The following is a 17,147-nucleotide window of genomic DNA, read 5'->3' as shown; positions in this document are numbered from 1 at the left end:
CATCGTTGTGGCTTCCAGGAATATGAGACATGTACCTTCCGAGTGTTCCCGTCAAGATCGCGATAGAAAACTTCATTAGGAAGATCTTCATCGGAAGAAACCAGCACACATGCTCGTGCAAATGCTAATCTCGTCTGAGCTGCTGTTGCTTTGTCGATGTAGAGTGGCTGTCCGAGAGTGCTGCATAACTTTGCAATAAAACGTCGACTCCAAAGATGTAGAGGCAGTCCTTGAAAGGATACCCATAATGGAATAGACTGTAGGCTATCTAACTCCAAACGGACATCAGGAGACCAACGTCGTAAAATCATTGGATGACCGCGGATAGTCCAGAATCCTTCGAGGATTCGTTGCAAATCTTCTTCAGAGTATAGCTTGCAAACAAAGAATCCGTTCTCCAGCATATGAAGATCAAATGACGATATTCCCCATCGAGTTTTGATAAATGAGGATAATGGGAAATAAGATGTTTTGAGACCTACCACATAGCCAACAATCGCCATTGACCATGTCTCAATAAGCTCTGCTGAATCAGCAGTCTCGTATACAGCAATCTTCTTATCAGCCTGAATTTCTGGCGTAATGAATTCCAAGCTTAGATCTGGACTTCCAACCGGAGTCTTGAATAGGCTAGTCCAAGGCCGAGGTTCATTGGAAATTAGAGCAGGCTGCCGCGATCTAGAGCGCGACCTGCTTCGATGCTGCTTCATCGAAGGAGTTTCTCTCTGGAGAGGATATGGTGGAGGAGCAACTTGAGGGATAACGGTAGGGAGTCTTGCCATCGTTTCAACCCTCCCGCCACCGTCGCCAGCCCTAAGGGCCGTCGATGCCATGTTTGATCCCTCTTCTGGTCACCGCTACAGAATCGTCACCATAGGGAAAAGTCACCGCTGCAGAATTTCAGATCGTCGCTACAGTACCGTCGCCCTAGATCTGGTCGCCGCTGCAGTGTCGTCGCCGCTACAGTACCGTCGAATCAGATCTGGTCGCGCTGCAGTGTTGTAGGCGCTACAGTACGTCGACCTAGATTTGGATCTGGTCGCCGCTGCAGTGTCGCCGCCGCTACAGTACCGTCGCCCTAGATCTGGTTGCCGCTGCAGTGTCGTCGCCGCTACAGTAACGTCGACCCAGATCTGGTCGCCGCTGCAGTGTCGTCGGCGCTACAGTACGTCGACCTAGATCTAGATCTGGTCGTGTCGCCCTAGATCTGGTCGCCGCTGCAGTGTCGCCGTCGCTACAGTAACGTCGACCCAGATCTGGTCACCGCTGCAGTGTCGCCGCCGCTACAGTGCCGTCGCCCTAGATCTGGTCGCCGCTACAGTGTCGCCGCCGCTACAGTACGTCGACCCAAATCTGGTCGCCGCTACAGTACCGTCGCCCTAAAACATCTTATTTCTCACTATCCTCATTTATCAAAACTCGATGGGGAATATCGTCATTTGATCTACATATGCTGGAGAACGGATTCTTTGTTTGCAAGCTATACTCTGAAGAAGATTTGCAATGAATCCTCGAAGGATTCTGGACTATCCGCGGTCATCCAATGATTCTACGACGTTGGTCTCCTGATGTCCGTTTGGAGTTAGATAGCCTACAATCAATTCCATTATGGGTATCCTTTCAAGGACTGCCTCTACATCTTTGGAGTCGACGTTTTATTGCAAAGTTATGCAGCACTCTGGGACAGCCACTCTACATCGACAAAGCAACAGCAGCTCAGACGAGATTAGCATTTGCACGAGCATGTGTGCTGGTTTCTTCCGATGAAGATCTTCCTAATGAGGTTTTCTATCATGATCTTGACGGGAACACTCGGAAGGTACATGTCTCATATTCCCTGGAAGCCACAACGATGTCAGCGTTGCTTATCTTTTGGTCATGCAAATGGATGTCAGCAAACCCCAAAACCAACCACAAAGGTCTATCAACCACGTCAAGTGCATCAGCAACAAAGTGATTCTTCTCTAATGGTAGTAGCACCGATGGTGGCGAAAACTATTGAGCATTCCGACTCGCAAGGAAAGCACTACGGACAGAAGGACAATTCCAAAACATTATCTCTTCCTATAATGCCAGAGCCTTCCACAACAGAGGTTTCCCATGGTACTAGTGGACAGGAGAAACATAAGTCAGGAACTTCATCTCTTCCAATATCATCGGATCCATCCACAATAGCTCAACGAACTCAGGTCCAAGCAAATCTCGCCAGCAAGGATATTCTTCCTCAACAAACTCAGGCCACAACAAACATCGCCAACAAGGATATTCTGTCTCAACAAACTCATGCCCCAACAAACCTCTCTAGACAGGTTGCTCCAACAAGTACTATCCAAGATATTGTGCTGCAACAATCTTATCGAGCTTCAACAAACCCTGCCAATCAAGATCACATGATTCAAGGTACTTTAAAGTTTAAAAATCTGCAAGCTCGATGACCCACAAATCAGATATTAAACTGATAAGAACAGATACTACACTTGATCTTAGCCAAAAGGGAACTAGTACTAATATGTGGTACGATCCTTGGGTGAATGGGAAGAGTATATTTCAATTATATGGTGACAGAATACGAAAAGATCTTGGGGCTCCCAAAGATTGGAAGGTTTCCGAGTTCATCGCTAACGGTACTTGGTGTCTCCCTAATCCTATTTCTCCTGAAATGTTATCACTTTGGCCGACTATCATAGCTATTCGAATCAGGAACAACTCTTCAGATATACTTATTTGGCCTCATGACAATGGTAAATTTAGTGCCACATCCGCATGGAATCAAATTAGGCAAAGAAATAACAAGTGGGTCCCAAGCAGTTGGACATGGGATCGACCGGGATCACAAAGACACTCCTTATGTACATGGCAGGCCCTTCTCAATAAACTACCTACAATAGACAATATGAAAAGAAGAGGTATCTATCATGTTAACCGATGCTCCCTTTGTTTGCAACAAGAAGAAACTGTTGACCACCTCTATTTTGCTTGTGATTATACAAAATGGATATGGAAGGAGATTCTCCAGCGATTTGAACTCAATAGACTGCCGCAACCAAACTTGCACCAAGAACTAGGCGACCTTATGCAATGTTTCTCAAGAAAAGGGCCTCTTACACAACTGGCAAAGGTTATTTTCAGATGTGCTATTTGGTGGATGTGGAAGGAGAGATGTAATAGAATCTTTGAATGTCAACACACAAACAATGCTCAGCTCTTGAAAGAGATTATTAGAGACTCAAGATCCTGTATGGAGCATGAACTCAAAACCGAGCACTTCACCCGAAGAGAAAAAGATATTTTTATCAAATTTAATTTTGCTATTAGCTAAAGATCTTGGGAATGATGCCAAATAATGTAACCACAGATAGTTATAGTCTACAGCATGTGTAGTCATAACTATCGCATTAGCACTCTATGAGTTACTTGGCTTTGTCTATGACTTGTATAGATAAAGCTATTTGTAGAAACTTTAAACATAATGAATTTTACTTTTACTTACCAAAAAACAAAAATCTGCAAGCTGTAGATGAAGTGGATAAATATAGGAATAAAGCCATAAAAGGTAAGGATATTGTGAGGGAGGAAAATACAAAACCGAAGGATAAGAAAAATGATGGTACAATCCATCCAAAGTCGTAGGATGAATACCTTACTACCTTTTCATTTGTTTATTACTAATAAAGATAACATGCTGGGACTGCAGCGGCGACCAGATCTGGGTCGACGTTACTGTAGCGGCGGCGACACTGCAGCGGCGACCAGATCTAGGGCGACACGACCAGATCTAGATCTAGGTCGACGTACTATAGCGTCGACGACACTGCAGCGGCGACCAGATCTGGGTCGACGTTACTGTAGCGACGACGACACTGCAGCGGCGACCAGATCTAGGTCGACGGTACTGTAGCGGCGACGATACTGCAGCGGCGACCAGATCTAGGGCGACGGTACTGTAGCGGCGGCGACACTGCAGCGGCGACCAGATCCAGATCTAGGTCGACGTACTGTAGCGCCGACGACACTGCAGCGCGACCAGATCTGATTCGACGGTACTGTAGCGGCGACGACACTGTAGCGGTGACCAGATCTAGGGCGACGGTACTGTAGCGACGATCTGAAATTCTGCAGCGGTGACTTTTCCCTATGGTGACGATTCTGTAGCGGTGACCAGAAGAGGGATCAAACATGGCATCGACAGCCCCTAGGGCTGGCGACGGTGGCGGGAGGGCTGAAACGATGGCAAGACTCCCTACCGTTATCCCTCAAGTTGCTCCTCCACCATATCCTCTCCAGAGAGAAACTCCTTCGATGAAGCAGCATCGAAGCAGGTCGCGCTCTAGATCGCGGCAGCCTGCTCTAATTTCCAATGACCCTCGGCCTTGGACTAGCCTATTCAAGGCTCCGGTTGGAAGTCCAGATCTAAGCTTGGAATTCATTACGCCAGAAGTTCAGGCTGATAAGAAGATTGCTGTATACGAGACTGCTGATTCAGCAGAGCTTATTGAGACATGGTCAATGGCGATTGTTGGCTATGTGGTAGGTCTCAAAACATCTTATTTCCCATTATCCTCATTTATCAAAACTCGATGGGGAATATCGTCATTTGATCTTCATATGCTGGAGAACGGATTCTTTGTTTGCAAGCTATACTCTGAAGAAGATTTGCAACGAATCCTCGAAGGATTCTGGACTATCCGCGGTCATCCAATGATTTTACGACGTTGGTCTCCTGATGTCCGTTTGGAGTTAGATAGCCTACAGTCTATTCCATTATGGGTATCCTTTCAAGGACTGCCTCTACATCTTTGGAGTCGACGTTTTATTGCAAAGTTATGCAGCACTCTGGGACAGCCACTCTACATCGACAAAGCAATAGCAACTCAGACGAGATTAGCATTTTTTTTTTTGGCAAGTAAAAGGAAAATTCATTATGTGTAAAGTTTCTACAAATAGCTTTATCTATACAAGTCATAGACAAAGCCAAGTAACTCATAGAGTGCTAATGCGATAGTTATGACTACACATGCTGTAGACTATAACTATCTGTGGGTACATTATTTGGCATCATTCCCAAGATCTTTAGCTAATAGCAAAATTAAATTTGATAAAAATATCTTTTTCTATTCGGGTGAAGTGCTCGGTTTTGAGTTCATGCTCCATACAGGATCTTGAGTCTCTAATAATCTCTTTCAAGAGCTGAGCATTGTTTGTGTGTTGACATTCAAAGATTCTATTACATCTCTCCTTCCACATCCACCAAATAGCACATCTGAAAATAACCTTTGCCAATTGTGTAAGAGGCCCTTTTCTTGAGAAACACTGCATAAGGTCGCCTAGTTCTTGGTGCAAGTTTGGTTGCGGCAGTCTATTGAGTTCAAATCGCTGGAGAATCTCCTTCCATATCCATTTTGTATAATCACAAGCAAAATAGAGGTGGTCAACAGTTTCTTCTTGTTGCAAACAAAGGGAGCATCGGTTAACATGATAGATACCTCTTCTTTTCATATTGTCTATTGTAGGTAGTTTATTGAGAAGGGCCTGCCATGTACATAAGGAGTGTCTTTGTGATCCCGATCGATCCCATGTCCAACTGCTTGGGACCCACTTGTTATTTCTTTGCCTAATTTGATTCCATGCGGATGTGGCACTAAATTTACCATTGTCATGAGGCCAAATAAGTATATCTGAAGAGTTGTTCCTGATTCGAATAGCTATGATAGTCGGCAAAAGTAATAACATTTCAGGAGAAATAGGATTAGGGAGACACCAAGTACCGTTAGCGATGAACTCGGAAACCTTCCAATCTTTGGGAGCCCCAAGATCTTTTCGTATTCTGTCGCCATATAATTGAAATATACTCTTCCCATTCACCCAAGGATCGTACCACATATTAGTACTAGTTCCAGAAGAGATTGCATACGAAATGTGTTTGATTAACCAATTCCTTGCCTTTAAAATTCCTTTCCAAGCTGCAGAGTGGTATGTTCTTGTTGAAATTTCCCATATTGATTTCTTTGAGAGATACTTAGCAGAAACCCAATGTGACCATAAGGAACATTTGTTTTGCAAAAGATCCCACAATTGCTGTACCAAACATGCTTGATTCCAATCTCTAGTATTTCTCAAATTTAGCCCCCCTTCATCTTTCGGTTTGCAAATACTATCCCAATTTACCATATGCATTGCCTTATCATTTGTGCCATTCCAGTAGAAGTTCATTAATAACCGTTCAATATCTTGGAGAAGTCCAGCAGGCAGAAGAAATGCATTACACCAATATATAGAGTAGGAGTGCAATACCGAACGGATGAGTTCGAGTCGTCCTGCTTTTGATAGAAACCTATTTTTCCAAGAAGAAATTCTATTCTTTATTTTTTGCAAGATAGGTTGACAGTGGGTTTTGTGAATACCTGTGGATATGAGCGGGAGACCCAAATAAGGAACTGGCAAGCTTCCTTCACTAACCCCCAAAGTTTATGAAATAAAGACCTTATCCTCAACATAAGGGCTCATATATACTTTACTTTTCGCATGATTTAACTGAAGTCCAGAAACCATACCAAAGTCATTCATAATAGTAGCCAGGTTTTTTACTGAAGTTGGTTCATTTTGGAGAAAGATAAGTAAGTCATCTGCAAATGTTATATGTGATATATGAACAGAACCAGCACTGGGTACCTTAATGCTGTCATTTAAGACTGCGTGTTCCAACATACAGCTAAGTCCTTCCATCGCAATAGTAAAGAGATACGGAGAGAGTGGATCACCTTGTCGGATGCCATTCGTGCTCCCAAAAAAACCAATAGGTGAGCCATTAAAGAGTATCGAAAACTTTGGAGTTTATAGGCAAGATTGAATCCAATTAATCCATTGCTGTGGGAAGTTCATATCAAGGAGCATCTTATAGATAAATTTCCTATTAACTGAATCAAAGGCTTTCCTTAGATCAGCTTTAATGCAGATTTTTGTCCCTCTTGCTTTTGAATGCAAATCTTTGACCAAGTCATTAGCAAGCAAAATGTTATGATATATACTTCTCCCTTTGATGAAAGTAGCTTGATTTTGCTAATGATCTTGTGTAATATCTTTTGCATTCTATTTGTCAATACTTTGGAGATGATCTTGTATATAAAGTTGCATAATGATATGGGTCGATAGTTCTCTAGTGAATCAGCCCCTGCATTCTTCGGAATTAAAGAAATAAAAGTGCAATTCATCTCTCTAAGAATATGACCTGAAGAGAAAAAATGTTGGCAAGCTTTGATCACATCATTTCCAATAATAGACCAAGCAGTTTGCATTCAAAAGCAAGAGGGACAAAAATCTGTTTTAAAGCTGATTTACGGAAAGCCTTTGATTCAGTTAATAGGAAGTTTATCTATAAGATGCTCCTCGATATGAACTTCCCACAGCAATGGGTTAATTGGATTCAATCTTGCCTGGAAACTCCAAAGTTTTCGATACTCTTTAATGGCTCACCTATTGGTTTTTTTGGGAGCATGAATGGCATCCGACAAGGTGATCCACTATCTCCGTATCTTTTTACTATTGCGATGGAAGGACTTAGCTGTATGTTGGAAGACGCAGTCTTAAATGGCAGCATTAAGGTACCCATTGCTGGCTCTGTTCATATATCAAATATAACATTTGCAGATGACTTACTTATCTTTCTCCAAAATGAACCAATTTCAGTAAAGAACCTGGCTACTATGAATGACTTTGGTATTGTTTCTGGACTTCAGTTAAATCATGCGAAAAGTAAAGTATATATGAGCCCTTACGTTGAGGATAAGGTCTTTATTGCACAAACTTTGGGGGTTAGTGAGGGAAGCTTGCCAGTTCCTTATTTGGGTCTTCCGCTCATATCCACAGGCATTCACAAAACTCACTGTCAGCCTATCTTGCAAAAAATAAAGAATAGAATTTCTTCTTGTTAACATAGGTTTCTATCAACAGCAGGACGATTCGAACTCATCCGTTCGGTATTGCACTCCAACTCTTCAGATATACTTATTTGGCCTCATGACAATGGCAAATTTAGTGCCACATCCGCATGGAATCAAATTAGGCAAAGAAATAACAAGTGGGTCCCAAGCAGTTGGACATGGGATCGACCGGGATCACAAAGACATTCCTTATGTACATGACAGGCTCTTCTCAATAAACTACCGACAATAGACAATATGAAAAGAAGAGGTATCTATCATGTTAACCGATGCTCCCTTTGTATGCAACAAGAAGAAACTATTGACCACCTCTATTTTGCTTGTGATTATACAAAATGGATATAGAAGGAGATTCTCCAGCGATTTGAACTCAATAGACTACCGCAACCAAACTTGCACCAAGAACTAAGCGACCTCATGCAATGTTTCTCAAGAAAAGGGCCTCTAACACAACTGGCAAAGGTTACTTTCATATGCGCTATTTGGTGGATGTGGAAGGAGAGATGTAACAGAATATTTGAATGCCAACACACAAACAATGCTCAATTATTGAAAGAGATTATTAGAGACTCAAGATCCTGTATGGAGCAAGATCTCAAAACGGAGCACCTTACCCAAAGAGAAAAAGATATTTTTATCAAATTTAATTTTGCTATTAGCTAAAGATCTTGGGAATGATGCCAAATTATGTACCCACAGGTAGTTTTGATATATCTGGATAAATATTTTCTATATTGATTATAATTAGGAGTTATAGTCTACAGCCTGTGTAGTCATTAAAATCCGAGATTCAATAGGTTTTTCGTAACTCGAGTTTTCTTTTTAAATCGAGATTGTTTTCTTCATTCCTTCTTCTTGCAATTCACCAAAGAAGAGATTTGATTCATGGATTTTTGGCAAACTAGATCTTATATGAATTATTTTTCATTTTATTTACAAGAATAGGGATTTGATTTATTAATTTTTGTTATACACATTTTGACTTTCAGTTCTTGTAACTTGATTTTTCTTTTGATGAATGAATTCCTCCCTTCTTTTTCTTCCTCTTCTTCTTATTTTTATGACAAAAGGAAGAGAGAAACTTGCTAGCATTTAAAAAAAAGGAAAAATGCTAGTTTGCAAATCTTATGAAGTACCAAAAAGTGCTTGCACATCTAAAGAGAAGTGCTTGCTTGCACATTTCAAGAAGCAAAAGTAGTTATCTTGGAAAGATTTTGCTTAACTTCCCATTTTACAAATTTGCTAGCTTGCATAAATGGGTGTAAAACTTACTTGTATAGTTTAAAATACTTACATAAATTAGTGAATGATTTTTTTTTTTGGTAAGTAAAAGTAAATTGATTATGTGTAAAGTTTCTACAAATAGCTTTATCTATACAAGTCATAGACAAAGCCAAGTAAGTAACTCATAGTTATGACTACACATGCTGTAGACTATAACTCCTAATTACAATCATCAAAGAAAATGTTTATCCAGATATATCAAAACTACCTGTGGGTACATAATTTGGCATCATTCACAAGATCTTTAGCTAATAGCAAAAGTGAATTTGATAAAAATATCTTTTTCTCTTTGGGTAAAGTGCACCGTTTTGAGATCTTGCTCCATACAGGATCTTTAGTCTCTAATAATCTCTTTCAATAGCTGAGCATTGTTTATATGTTGGTATTCAAATATTCTGTTACATCTCTCCTTCCACATCCACCAAATAGCGCATCTGAAAGTAACCTTTGCCAGTTGTGTGAGAGGCCCCTTTCTTGAGAAACATTGCATGAGGTCGCATAGTTCTTGGTGCAAGTTTGGTTGCGGTAGTCTATTGAGTTCAAATCGCTGGATAATCTCCTTCCATATCCATTTTGTATAATCACTAATTATTGAATGATTTTTCTTTTTATTGATGACAAAAGGGGAGAAATGATGAATGTTTGAAATCATAATGTTATATTTGGTATCATGCATGAAGTGATAAATAGTTAAAAAATGCTTTAGAACTATGTATGTTATGTCCAAAATGATTTAACATATAAATGCTTTGATATCATGTATGTTATACCCAAAATGATTGAAAATATGAATGCCTTAGTATCATGAATGTTATGCCCAAAATGATGTTAATTTTGGTATCATGAAGTGATGAAATTATACATGTTATACTTTGATGACTTGGAACTATGATGATGCACAATGTATGAAATTTTGATATATTGCATTGATCAAAATTGGTTCACTTGAATTCAAGGGTTATGATTCCTTTTAAATTCAAGTTTGCATTATCCCAATAGGGCATATAGATAGGGGAGTTAAGGTTAACTCCTTCATCAATTGTTTATCATGATAAAAAAAAAGGGAGATTGTTGAATCTCAAATTTTGAAGATAAAATCAATTGATGAATTAATGATCTAATCTACGTTTTGAGATAAGTGATGCTGGACTAACTACAATCGTGAGATAGACAAAACGATTAAAGAAGAATCTAATGTTGGACTGGAGTCAATGATTGGGCATTGGAACGGATGAATCTGGTGATACACCGAAGGATCGGGTGATGCAGTCAAAGCTCATCAGGAGTTCGCTGAAAGCTCATCGGAAGTTTGCTAAAAGCTCGCCGGAAGATCGCCAGGAGTTTGCTAGAAGTTCACCGAGAGTTTGGTTGAATAATTGACATACCAGACAACTTAGATTCTTTGTATTGTAAATTGTTTTATTTTTGGTAAGTAAAAGTAAATTGATTATGTGTAAAGTTTCTACAAATAGCTTTATCTATACAAGTCATAGACAAAGCCAAGTAACTCATAGAGTGCGAATGCGATAGTTATGACTACACATGCTGTAGACTATAACTCCTAATTATAATCAATATAGAAAATGTTTATCCAGATATATCAAAACTATCTATGGGTACATAATTTGGCATCATTCCCAAGATCTTTAGCTAATAGCAAAATTAAATTTGATAAAAATATCTTTTTCTCTTTGGGAAAAGTGCTCCGTTTTGAGATCTTGCTCCATACAGGATCTTGAGTCTCTAATAATCTCTTTCAATAATTGAGCATTGTTTGTGTGTTGGCATTCAAATATTCAGTTACATCTCTCCTTCCACATCCACCAAATAGCGCATCTGAAAGTAACCTTTGCCAATTGTGTTAGAGGCCCTTTTCTTGAGAAACATTGCATGAGGTCGCTTAGTTCTTGGTGCAAGTTTGGTTGCGGCAGTCTATTGAGTTCAAATCGCTGGAGAATCTCATACCATATCTATTTTGTATAATCACATGCAAAATAGAGGTGGTCAACAGTTTCTTCTTATTGCATACAAAGGGAGCATCGGTTAACATGATAGATACCTCTTCTTTTCATATTGTCTATTGTCGGTAGTTTATTGAGAAGAGCCTGCCATTTACATAAGGAATGTCTTTGTGATCCCGGTCGATCCCATGTCCAACTGCTTGGGACCCACTTGTTATTTCTTTGCCTAATTTGATTCCATGCGGATGTGGCACTAAATTTGCCATTGTCATGAGGCCAAATAAGTATATCCGAAGAGTTGTTCCTGATTGGAATAGCTATAATAGTCGGCCAAAGTGATAACATTTCGGGAGAAATAGGATTAGGGAGACACCAAGCACCGTTAGCAATGAACTCAGAAACCTTCCAATCTTTGGGAGCCCCAAGATCTTTTCGTATTCTGTCACCATATAATTGAAATATACTCTTCCCATTTACCCAAGGATCAAACCACATATATTTTTTTTTTTTGTAAGTAAAAGTAAATTGAATAGGTGTAAAGTTTCTACAAATAGCTTTATCTATACAAGTCATAGACAAAGTCAAGTAACTCATAGAGTGCGAATGCGATAGTTATGACTACACATGCTGTAGACTATAACTCCTAATTAAAATCAATATAGAAAATATTTATCCAGATATATCAAAACTACCTGTGGGTACATAATTTGGCATCATTCCCAAGATCTTTAGCTAATAGCAAAATTAAATTTGATAAAAATATCTTTTTCTCTTTGGGTAAGGTGCTCCGTTTTGAGATCTTGCTCCAAACAGGATCTTGAGTCTCTTATAATCTCTTTCAATAATTGAGCATTGTTTGTGTGTTGGCATTCAAATATTCTGTTACATCTCTCCTTCCACATCCACCAAATAGCGCATCTGAAAGTAACCTTTGCCAATTGTGTTAGAGGCCCTTTTCTTGAGAAACATTGCATGAGGTCGCTTAGTTCTTGGTGCAAGTTTGGTTGCGGTAGTCTATTGAGTTCAAAACGCTGGAGAATCTCCTTCCATATCCATTTTGTATAATCACAAGCAAAATAGAGGTGGTCAACAGTTTCTTCTTGTTGCATACAAAGGGAGCATCGGTTAACATGATAGATACCTCTTCTTTTCATATTGTCTTTTGTCGGTAGTTTATTGAGAAGAGCCTGCCATGTACATAAGGAATGTCTTTGTGATCCCGGTCGATCCCATGTCCAACTGCTTGGGACCCACTTGTTATTTCTTTGCCTAATTTGATTCCATGCGGATGTGGCACTAAATTTGCCATTGTCATGAGGCCAAATAAGTATATCTGAACAGTTGTTCCTGATTGGAATAGCTATAATAGTCGGCCAAAGTGATAACATTTCGGGAGAAATAGGATTAGGGAGACACCAAGCACCGTTAGCAATGAACTCAGAAACCTTCCAATCTTTGGGAGCCCCAAGATCTTTTCGTATTCTGTCACCATATAATTGAAATATACTCTTCCCATTTACCCAAGGATCAAACCACATATTTGTACTAGTACCACAAGAGATTGCATAGGAAATGTGTTTGATTAGCCAATTCCTTGCCTTTAAAACAATCGCGCGTTCAAGCTCAAAAGAATTTAATATGGCCGGACGCAGAATTTAATATGCCATTCGTGCTCCCAAAAAAACCAATAGGTGAGCCATTAAAGAGTATCGAAAACTTTGGAGTTTCCAGGCAAGATTGAATCCAATTAACCCATTGCTGTGGGAAGTTCATATCGAGGAGCATCTTATAGATAAACTTCCTATTAACTGAATCAAAGGCTTTCCGTAAATCAGGTTTAAAACAGATTTTTGTCCCTCTTGCTTTTGAATGCAAATCTTTGACCAAGTCATTAGCAAGCAAAATGTTATGATGTATACTTCTCCCTTTGATGAAAGCAGCTTGATTTGGGCTAATAATCTTGTGTATTACCTTTTGCATTCTATTTGCCAATACTTTGGAGATGATCTTGTAAACAAAGTTGCATAATGATATGGGTCGATAGTTCTCTAGTGAATCAGCCCCTGCATTCTTCGGGATTAAAGAAATAAAAGTGCAATTCATCTCTCTAAGAATATGACCTGAAGAGAAGAAATGTTGGCAAGCCTTGATCACATCATTTCCAATAATAGACCAAGTAGTTTGGTAAAATTCAGTTGGAAATCCATCTGGACCTGGGCTTTTGTGCTTTGGTGACTTAAAGACAACACGTACAATTTCGTCATCTGTAATTGGGGCATTGAGGATTGAAGTAGCTTCCGAATCAAGTTTTCTAGTCGGCTCCACATGAATGTTATTAGGTTTCCTGGCTTGATTGAGTAAGGAATAAAAAAATTGCTCTGTGTGTGCTTTAACCTCATCTAAATTCTCAATAAGATTATCATCTTTGTCTCTGCATTTGCTGATACGGTTAACAGCCCTTCGAGTAGCAATTGAAGCATAGAAAAATTTAGTATTGGAATCCCCTAGTGTAAGCCAATTCTGTCGAGACTTCTGCTTTGCAAAACTTTCCTCCTGTTTTAAGGCTTGCATGAAGTTATTTCTGGCTTCTGTCTCTTTGTAGATAATATTTTCATCATTTGGCTGAAGTTGCAGCTCATGTTGCAATGACATTAGTTCATTTCTACAAAATTGAACTCTGGTGTTAATATTGCCAAAGGTATTTGTATTCCACTCCTTTAGTGCTGCTTTACAGGCTTTGAGCTTTTGACATAAGATGTAAGGGGGGGATCCATGCACATTAACATTCCAAGCAGATCTGATAATATCAAGAAATTGAGGATGAGTACTCCACATGTTAAAGAATCTAAACGGTTTCTTGCCTCTTGGTGTCGATTTTTCTGCGTGTATATACATTAAAGAATGGTCAGAAAACAAAGGAGCACCATACTCAAGAAGTGAATCTGGGTAAACTGTTAACCATTCATGATTAATCAAACACCTATCAAGTCGAGCCATTATTTTTCTGTTAGCAGCACCTTGATTACTCTAGGAGAGCCAATTACCCACAGATTTCATATCAAACAATGCTGCAGTGTCAATGTAATCATTAAAACTTTGAAGCTGGCTTTCTGAAAGTTGTCTTCCCCCCTCTTTTTCATTTGTGTACCGAACAGTATTAAAGTCTCCAAGAACAATCCAAGGTATATTGAGACAGCCATTTACAATATTAGTCAGGTCAGACCAAAGAGTATTTCTTTCTTGCATACTGTTTGAAGCATATATACCAGTGAGATTGAATTGACAGCCATTCTTTTTATCCTCTACCTTAAGATGAATGAATTGATCAGTAGCAGAAATAAACCAAGCATTAATATAGTTAGGATGCCATAAGACCTATATTCTACCAAAAGTTTCATTTGAGTCATTGGTAAACAATTCTGCGTCCGGCCATATTAAATTCTTTTGAGCTTGAACACGCGATTGTTTAATTTTTTTTTTTTGGTAAGTAAAAGTAAAATTCATTATGTGTAAAGTTTCTACAAATAGCTTTATCTATACAAGTCATAGACAAAGCCAAGTAACTCATAGAGTGCTAATGCGATAGTTATGACTACACATGCTGTAGACTATAACTATCTGTGGGTACATTATTTGGCATCATTCCCAAGATCTTTAGCTAATAGCAAAATTAAATTTGATAAAAATATCTTTTTCTCTTCGGGTGAAGTGCTCGGTTTTGAGTTCATGCTCCATACAGGATCTTGAGTCTCTAATAATCTCTTTCAAGAGCTGAGCATTGTTTGTGTGTTGAAATTCAAAGATTCTATTACATCTCTCCTTCCACATCCACCAAATAGCACATCTGAAAATAACCTTTGCCAGTTGTATAAGAGGCCCTTTTCTTGAGAAACATTGCATAATGTCGCCTAGTTCTTGGTGCAAGTTTGGTTGCGGCAGTCTATTGAGTTCAAATCGCTGGAGAATCTCCTTCCATATCCATTTTGTATAATCACAAGCAAAATAGAGGTGGTCAACAGTTTCTTCTTGTTGCAAACAAAGGGAGCATCGGTTAACATGATAGATACCTCTTCTTTTCATATTGTCTATTGTAGGTAGTTTATTGAGAAGGGCCTGCCATGTACATAAGGAGTGTCTTTGTGATCCCGGTCGATCCCATGTCCAACTGCTTGGGACTCACTTGTTATTTCTTTGCCTAATTTGATTCCATGCGGATGTGGCACTAAATTTACCATTGTCATGAGGCCAAATAAGTATATCTGAAGAGTTGTTCCTGATTCGAATAGCTATGATAGTCGACCAAAGTGATAACATTTCAGAAGAAATAGGATTAGGGAGACACCAAGTACCGTTAGCGATGAACTCGGAAACCTTCCAATCTTTGGGAGCCCCAAGATCTTTTCGCATTCTGTCGCCATATAATTGAAATATACTCTTCCCATTCACCCAAGGATCGTACCACATATTAGTACTAGTTCCAAAAGAGATTGCATACGAAATGTGTTTGATTAGCCAATTCCTTGCCTTTAAAATTCCTTTCCAAGCTGCAGAGTGGTATGTTCTTGTTGAAATTTCCCATATTGATTCCTTTGAGAGATACTTAGCAGAAACCCAATGTGACCATAAGGAACATTTGTTTTGCAAAAGATCCCACAATTGCTGTACCAAACATGCTTGATTCCAATCTCTAGTATTTCTCAAATTTAGCCCCCCTTCATCTTTCGGTTTGCAAATACTATCCCAATTTACCATATGCATTGCCTTATCATTTGTGCCATTCCAGAAGAAGTTCATTAATAACCGTTCAATATCTTGGAGAAGTCCAGCAGGCAGAAGAAATGCATTACACCAATATATAGAGTAGGAGTGCAATACCGAACGGATGAGTTCGAGTCGTCCTGCTTTTGATAGAAACCTATTTTTCCAAGAAGAAATTCTATTCTTTATTTTTTGCAAGATAGGTTGACAGTGGGTTTTGTGAATACCTGTGGATATGAGCGGGAGACCCAAATAAGGAACTGGCAAGCTTCCTTCACTAACCCCCAAAGTTTATGAAATAAAGACCTTATCCTCAACGTAAGGGCTCATATATACTTTACTTTTCGCATGATTTAACTGAAGTCAGAAACCATACCAAAGTCATTCATAATAGTAGCCAGGTTCTTTACTGAAGTTGGTTCATTTTGGAGAAAGATAAGTAAGTCATCTGCAAATGTTATATGTGATATATGAACAGAACCAGCACTGGGTACCTTAATGCTGTCATTTAAGACTGCGTGTTCCAACATACAGCTAAGTCCTTCCATCGCAATAGTAAAGAGATACGGAGAGAGTGGATCACCTTGTCGGATGCCATTCGTGCTCCCAAAAAAACCAATAGGTGAGCCATTAAAGAGTATCGAAAACTTTGGAGTTTCTAGGCAAGATTGAATCCAATTAATCCATTGCTGTGGGAAGTTTAGTGCCACATCCGCATGGAATCAAATTAGGCAAAGAAATAACAAGTGGGTCCCAAGCAGTTGGACATGGGATCGACCGGGATCACAAAGACACTCCTTATGTACATGGCAGGCCCTTCTCAATAAACTACCTACAATAGACAATATGAAAAGAAGAGGTATCTATCATGTTAGCCGATGCTCCCTTTGTTTGCAACAAGAAGAAACTGTTGACCACCTCTATTTTGCTTGTGATTATACAAAATGGATATGGAAGGAGATTCTCCAGCGATTTGAACTCAATAGACTGCCGCAACCAAACTTGCACCAAGAACTAGGCGACCTTATACAATGTTTCTCAAGAAAAGGGCCTCTTACACAACTGGCAAAGGTTATTTTCAGATGTGCTATTTGGTGGATGTGGAAGGAGAGATGTAATAGAATCTTTGAATGTCAACACACAAACAATGCTCAGCTTTTGAAAGAGATTATTAGAGACTCAAGATCCTGTATGGAGCATGAACTCA

The 17,147-nt window shown here is 39.4% G+C and overlaps 1 non-coding gene across 1 annotated transcript; it reads right to left on the bottom strand.

Annotated features, from left to right (window-relative positions):
* Positions 1–2,304: 2,304 nt before the first annotated feature.
* LOC135624075 (U2 spliceosomal RNA) lies at positions 2,305–2,509 on the bottom strand. The gene has a single exon (XR_010491582.1). It is a non-coding gene; the product is annotated as a U2 spliceosomal RNA (small nuclear RNA).
* Between the last annotated feature and the right edge of the window lie 14,638 nt (positions 2,510–17,147).

The sequence above is a fragment of the Musa acuminata genome, chromosome BXJ2-9 (assembly GCF_036884655.1).
Source record: "Musa acuminata AAA Group cultivar baxijiao chromosome BXJ2-9, Cavendish_Baxijiao_AAA, whole genome shotgun sequence".
In the NCBI taxonomy this organism is placed as follows: domain Eukaryota; kingdom Viridiplantae; phylum Streptophyta; class Magnoliopsida; order Zingiberales; family Musaceae; genus Musa; species Musa acuminata.
The sequence above is the reverse complement of the archived record's forward strand: the minus strand, read 5'-3'. Positions and strand labels throughout refer to the sequence as shown.